Below are 7,867 nucleotides of genomic sequence, written 5' to 3'. Positions count from 1 at the left end.
CTTTCTCTGTGTGGAACACCACCGTCCAAGTTGCCGAGGAAAAGGCCCAGTGAGCACGTAATGTATTAAGCCATTGTTGTGCAATATTTGACCCAGAGAGGGGGTCGGGCCCAGTAGCGTGTTGGTAGAGGCTGACTTATTAAACAGGCCTGATGTTGACTCACCGGCTATCTCTCTCTGTGAAACGTGTCCTTGTGAAGTGGCCTTCTTACTGATGCACAGGCCGCCACTTTGTCCTTGGGGCGGGACAACGCAGCCTCTGTTCTCTTTGACTGAATGAAGCTGCCTCCTTCTGAAAGTGAGACAGACAAATTGTCATGCAAGTCTTTTGCAACATGAAACGAAGGAGTTGGGCCGGATAAAATTAGAAAGAGAGGCAAGGAAGTGATGCGTCGCTGGAATATCAATACTCAACTGTTGGGACTTTTAAAATGAAAACAAAAATAACATTAAAGAAACATGGAACATCATAAGAAAGCAGAATACACAACAATAGTTCATTTTGCAAGGCAGTCTGCTGAAAACGACGGAAAGCGCCACTCTACATAGGAACTCACACTGTGGTCAAAGTTGGAATTGCCAAAAAACAGAATTTAAAGTACCAGTAGAGTGAAAAAAAACAAGCTCATTATCAAATATATCTGATGTATGACACCAAAAGACTTCTAAAGTTTACGAATAAACACATATGATCAAAATAGTATCAATCTCACGGAGATTCCCGAGCCATTTTAGGGAGATAATAAGGAAGTCGCGCAAGGAACCAAAGATCCCTTTCCCATCAACAACAATGTTAATGATGTGTATTTCTGGTCTTGTCATCCTCGTCCGGACAGAAGGGTGACGTCTGGATCAAAAGAGTCGTCGGAGACCCTTTACTGAAACAAAAGTTGCTTTATTACAAGCGAGCATCATTATACAGGACTGCAGTTCCTGGAGGAGGTCAAGTAAAAAAAATTAGGCACTCCTAACTTGGAGAAGCCAAACCATCAGTTTTATATTCCTCCTTCCTGTCTCTGGGTGTGTGCTAAGTCAGGACAGAAGGGTGACACGGCAGTGTGGCTGGATCAAAAGAGACGTCGGAGAAATGTTGCTTTATTACAAGCGAGCGTCATTACACAGGACTGCAGTTCCTGGAGGAGGTCAAGTCAAAAATTAGGCACTCCTAACTTGGAGAAGCCAAACCATCAGTTTATATTCCTCCTTTCAGGCTCAGGGTGTTGGCTAAGTCAGGACAGAAGGGTGACACGTCGGAGACGCTTTACTGAACCTATTGTTGCTTTATTACAGGCGAGCATCATTATACAGGACTGCAGTTCCTGGAGGAGGTCAAGTCAAAAATTAGGCACTCCTAACTTGGAGAAGCCAAACCATCAGTTTTATATTCCACCTTTCAGGCTGTGGGTGTGTGCTAAGTCAGGACAGAAGGGTGACACGTCGGAGACGCTTTACTGAACCAATTGTTGCTTTATTACAGGCGAGCATCATTATACAGGACTGCAGTTCCTGGAGGAGGTCAAGTCAAAAAATAGGCACTCCTAACTTGGAGAAGACAAACCATCAGTTTTTTATATTCCTCCTCCCTGTCTCTGGGTGTGTGCTAAGTCAGGACAGCACACCCTGACCATAAAAGGAGATGTTCGTGTGTAAGTGTCTGGAAAGACAACAGACGCCGGTCGTATCTTAAGCTAAACATGTAGTCTCCTCTCACGGATAGGGCCATCACCTTGGCTTACCGAAGTCCAATTTCGGTGCATTTTCTTCAGCGAGAACTCATCCAATCCACACACAAATGTCAATACTAAAGGTCCCTATGTTATTCAGTGGCCTAGTGGTTAGAGTGTCCACCCTGAGATCGGGAGGTTGTGAGTTCGAACCCCGGCCGAGTCATACCAAAGACTATAAAAATGGGACCCATTCCCTTAAGGCTGAAACGACGCGTCAAAGTAGTCGACGTCATCGGTTACGTAAATACGTCGACGCCGTTTTTGTGCGTCGACGCGTCGCATATTTACGTCACACTACCGTCATGGCGAAGCGCAAAGCAGACGATCAAAGAAGACGATGCGAGCGGTGCGAGCGAGGGGGGAAAAGCATGCCAAAAGTGGTCAAAAGTGTGGGAGTATTTCAATAAACGGCCTAATAATGTTGTTGTATGCACACTGTGTCGAGCGGAAATGGCCTATCATAGCAGCACAACGGCTATGAACGAACATTTGAAAAGAAAACCATCAACTAGTCAATCGTCCGCGCGAGCATACGTTGTCATCATTACACAAAAACATGAATGTGTCATTTGTATCTGCTAGGGGTGTAACGGTACGTGTTTTGTATTGAACCGTTTCGGTACGGGGCTTTCGGTTCGGTACGGGGGTGTACCGAACGAGTTTCTAAGCTAAAGCTAAAGTCTTAACAAGCTGCTTTGCTCCGTCTGCCTCTGTCTCAGCACGCAGCATTGTCCCACCCACACAACCATCTGATTGGTACACACGCAGCATTGTCCCACCCACACAACCATCTGATTGGTACACACAAAGCATTGTCAGCCAATCAGCAGTGTGTATTCAGAGCGCATGTAGTCAGCGCTTCAGCGTGGAGCAGATAGGTGTTTAGCAGGTGAGCATCAGGCAGCGGACTCTCCCCAAATGATAATAAACACCTCCCAGTCAACTACTAGTAACATCACTATGAGCCCGTTGACCTTCTAGAAACTTAAACTGCAGCTCAGCTCACTCGCAGTCCTGGCTTGAGGTGAAGGCTAATTACCTCTCAGTTCCAGCCACATCGACCCCTTCTGAGCGCCTATTTTCAGCTGCTGGGAATATTGTAAACAAGAAAAGAACCAAAGCATGTAGACATGCTAACCTTTCTTCATTACAACTGTTAGTCACTCACTGGAATGAGTAGAATTGGTTATTGTGTACTGTGTTGGACTGGATGTTTATTTTGCACATTTTAAAAGCAATACTTAATGTTTACAGTGCTCCAGAATATTTAGATTGGCACTTTTTTGTATTGGATGTTTATCTTTATTTTTGCACATTTTAGCAAATAAGCAATACTTTCACTTTTGTTGAAATGTTTACACTGTTGTTACAGAATATTTCGTTTTGCACTTTTTTGTATTGGATGTTTATCTTTATTTTTGCACATTTTAAAGCAAAATAAGCAATACTTTTACTTTTGAAATGCTTATACTATTGCAGAATATTAAGATTTGCACTGGATGTTGACTTTTATATTTGCACATTAAAAAGCAAATAAGCTACTTTTAATTTTGTTAAATGTTAAAAGTTTTAAATGTTTACATTGTTACAGAATATTTAGTCATGTTGTTGTCAATGTTGACTGAGTGGCCATACTTCTTTTTTTTTGTAAATAAAAGCCATGCCTTTTGAAAAAACGGGCCTACATTTATTTTTTCATCTTCATTTTGAATAAAAAAAATAATCGGTAAAAGGAAAAATAATCTATAGATTAATCGAAAAAAATAATCTATAGATTAACCGATTAATCGAAAAAAAATCTATAGATTAATCGATAGAAAAATAATCGTTAGCTGCAGCCTTACATTCCCTACCTGCTTGGCACTCAGTATCAATGTTTGGAATTGGGTGTTAAATCACCAAAACTGATTCCCACCGCTGCTGCGTACTGCTCCCCTCACCTACCAGGGGGTGAACAAGGGGATGGGTCAAATGCAGAGGACACATTTCACCACACCTAGTGTGTGTGTGACAATCATTGGTACTTTAACTTTATTATGTGCCCAAACTGAAATGCCTACCATTCAAACTGGCGGTTTGCTTTCTCCCAGATGAATATAAACATTCACCATAAGCAAAACATAATGAGTTCTTTAATTCACTTCATTAATCAAGCAGACTTTGTGAGAGCTAACAACGATTACTTGGGGGGAAATTATGATCCAGGACCTTATATTTTTGAGCCCGAACACAAAGAGGATGAGTGTTAGAAGCCGACTGCTACTCGGGGGATGCAGCTTTATTGCATACATACAAACTAACCACAACAAACCAAAATAAAACTAACACTTACCGTAATATTTCCACTCTCGCTGCGATGTGGACCGACGGGACTCTCTCATAATTCTGTTTAAATGAAGAATCAACAAAGGGTTAAAAAAAAAGTTGCTGCAACAAGCGTCTTTTTCGCCACCTGGAAGACGTGAAAGTGGCCACATTTGTCTACTACCAGGTGAGAGATGCAGGAATTATAATCCAGAATTTATTTTTTAGCAAGTTTTGAGCAGACGTCGCTAAAATAGTCTGTCTGTGTTGGCGCTTATAATAACAATATCACTCATATTTGGTTAATTTTCAGGTCATGACATGTAAATGGAGTATTGTTAGCACTTTCTGGATGTTTTTAGAGAGTATAATGAGCACAACAAAGGACCCACGGTCTGTTGACTCAATTGTTAGCTATTTATTGAAGATTTCAAATGCATTCAAAAAGCCAAACGTACGTGTTCTTGTCTTACACAAGGATTGTGAACGATAAACTTTTATATTATATTATATTATATTTCCAGTATGACTGACCTGTCAACATTGTCAGAGTGCAGAAGAAGTGTTACTACAATGAGGAAAATACCAAAGGCTGACTGAATTTTTGGCATTTTGTGATGTTTAGACGGTATTTTCGCATACTTTGTAAGTACAATTGGATATGGTTTCATGGATACAATGAAACACTAATAAGCATATAAAGCAGGGGTGTCAAACGTACGGCCCGAGGGCCGGTTTAGGCCCGCGAACAGGTTTTATTTGGCCCGCGGAATGAGTTTGCCAAGTATAAAAATCAACCTGAAATTTTTGAATGAAAGAAACTGCTGTTCTAAATGTGTCCACTGGATGTCACAATGGCAATTATTTGTATCTTTGTAGAAGATGCTACATATGTACAAAATAAAGCACATGATGTTAGTACATCAGTCGCAGGCCTGGCCCTAACCAATCTGGCGCCCTAGACAAGATTTTAGGTGGCGCCCCCCCACACATCGGCAGTGAAGTGTATATACTCACAAGAAACCGAATAGCTTTGTCTTTGACCTTTTTTTTTTATTAAAGAAAGCAAATTAAAATTAAATTAACATATTATATGAGAATGTTATGTTATGATTATTTTTAACCGAATCACAGCAGTGCTCAAATTAAAAAACAGCATTCCCTCTCATGTGATATTGCTTAATTAACATTAATGATGTGCACTTTAACAACTAGGCTTACGACTATACCTAATATATAAAGGGGTGGAAAAGTGACTATTACCTGCAGGGCAAACAATAGCTAACCAGAAGGCAATAACAATGTAAACAAAAAACACCTGCTTAAAAGATCTAATACTGAGGAATGTAAGGTGGGAGTACTGTAATTACCTAACGTTACATTATTATTTTCCATAACAATTTAGCCCCCTCCACAATATTAACCCGACGTTAAAGTGAATTAGTGAAGTGAAGTGAATTATATTTATATAGCGCTTTTCTCTAGCGACTCAAAGCGCTTTACATAGTGAAACCCAATATCTAAGTTACATTTAAACCAGTGTGGGTGGCACTGGGAGCAGGTGGGTAAAGTGTCTTGCCCAAGGACTACAACGGCAGTGACTAGGATGGCGGAAGCGGGGATCGAACCTGCAACCCTTAAGTTGCTGGCACAGCCACTCTACCAACCGAGCTATACCGCCCCAGAACTAAACTAAAACAGAACTAGCTATTTATTGATTAGCAATTGCCGAATCATGTAACATTAGCTTAATGCTAAAAAGCCAGGTTACTATCACATTCTGTAACAGACAAATAATTTCATGTAGGCTAACGTTACCTACCTGCTACCTCTGTCTTTTTCTCGTTTCTCCTCCTCTTCTTTTCTCTTCCCTGGGCACCTGACAGTTTTGGCCGTTTTGACATCTTGTGTTGATTTTTTGATGTGGTAAGAGTCATGATACGGGAAGGGAGGGGCGCACCGTGCGGGGGGATGGGGGGCGTAATGTTGTAACAAATAATATTTCTATTAAATAGGCTTTACTTTGCATTTTAATTAACGTGGGATTATTTTTTGTATTTAGAAATAATAGTACCAACTTTTTTTTTTTTTTTCTCCAACATTTGTGGCACTGGCGTGGCGCCCCCTGATGGACGGCGCCCTTAGCATTTGCCTATACGGCCTATGCCACGGGCCGGCCCTGATCAGTCGAACTACATATATAACATCCTGTAATTTGATTTTGATATCATTTTTTTATCTTGATGGATTGAAAATTAACACCAATGAGTTGACTGATGAACATTTATTCAGAAAATATTAAAAAAAAACGACAAATAAAGATAGAATACTATTAACAGCAACATGTAAGTGTAAAAAAACAAAAAACATTATGATTTGTACAATTTCAGAATGTGCTTGTTCTATTTCTAAACAAAGAAAACAATCTGAATTTGTCTTTATTTTTAAGTTATCGTGCCGTGATTTTACCAGTCCGGCCCACTTGGGAGTAGATTTTTCTCCATGTGGCCCCCGATCTAAAATGAGTTTGACACCCCTGATATAAAGTCAACTTGTTTTTCCCACTCTACTGGTACTTTAAGATATTTAACACTTTACTGCCATCTAGTGGCTAAAGTGCATAGTGCACCCTGCAATTCGTCCCGTTTCATATGTCAGGCAAACAGCGACGAATGAAATCCCCTCCTACTGTATTTTGTAAATACTAAGACCCCGAAAGGAACAAGCGGTAGAAAAATGGATGGATGGATGGACAAAACCTGGAAGAAAATATCCCCCAAAAAAGCCTCTAAGAATAGATTGGAAATCCCAACTCAATTTTCGTCACCAATGTGACAGTTGAGGATATTGTAAACAAAAGTAAATATAAAACATCCAAAAAATAAAGGAACGTATATGAAAATTTGTTTTAAAAATAAAAGACCATCAAAGAAATATCAGAACCCTTAATGTACATACAGGAATTAAGTTATCATTTCAAACAGGACAATATCCAAGGCAAAATGAAAATAGCTAAAGTGATATAAATCACTGTCAGCTCACCAATATTCGATGTTCTATACAATCACAATATTGTAGCGGCTGGCTACGGGGTGTAAGCCAATGGCTTTGGATGGGGGGTGGGACTTCCGGGGAGAGACTCCCTTGAGGCTGTAATAGATACCGTATCTCCGGGCAGTTTTGCCCATTCCTCTCGGTAACAACTTCCAAGCTCCATCAGATTGGATTAAAAAGCTTTGTTTTGGGTTTTTTTAAACCAGGATGTCTCTGTACATTGCTGCGTTCATCTTTCCCTCTATCCTGACTATTGTGTCCCAGTTTCTGCCACTGAAAAACATCCCCACAGCATGATGCTGTCACCACCATGCGTCACTGTAGGGATGGTATTGGCCCGGTGACGAGCGGTGCCTGGTTTCCTCCAAACATGCTTTATTGCGGCTTCTGGCATCATATTAAAAAAAAGACTTGAGGCTGTAATGGCTGCCAAAAGTGCATCAACAAAGCATTGAGCAAAGGCTATAAAATACCTTTTGTGAAGAATACATATATTTATATGTTTAAGAGTTATCTTTTTTTATTCATAGTCATGTGTGAAGCAACTAGTGTTTTTCCATTTGTACTCTATTTCTTCTCTTATGTCCGCAAGTAAACCATGTGTGTTACCTTGAAGGCTTGCGCTGTATGAGATGGAATACTCCTTTTTGTCTGTAGTGGAACAGTGAAGCCGTGTTCCTTCTCAGACAGGTGGGGGCCTTCTTCGTTTTGCAAGAAGTGGGCTCTTCCGTTCGAGTGTTAGATCAACTAGAGTAGCCGATATGAATGTATTGGTTGAGCTG

Source organism: Entelurus aequoreus, linkage group LG09 (assembly GCF_033978785.1).
Source record: "Entelurus aequoreus isolate RoL-2023_Sb linkage group LG09, RoL_Eaeq_v1.1, whole genome shotgun sequence".
Taxonomy (NCBI): domain Eukaryota; kingdom Metazoa; phylum Chordata; class Actinopteri; order Syngnathiformes; family Syngnathidae; genus Entelurus; species Entelurus aequoreus.
The sequence above is the reverse complement of the archived record's forward strand: the minus strand, read 5'-3'. Positions refer to the sequence as shown.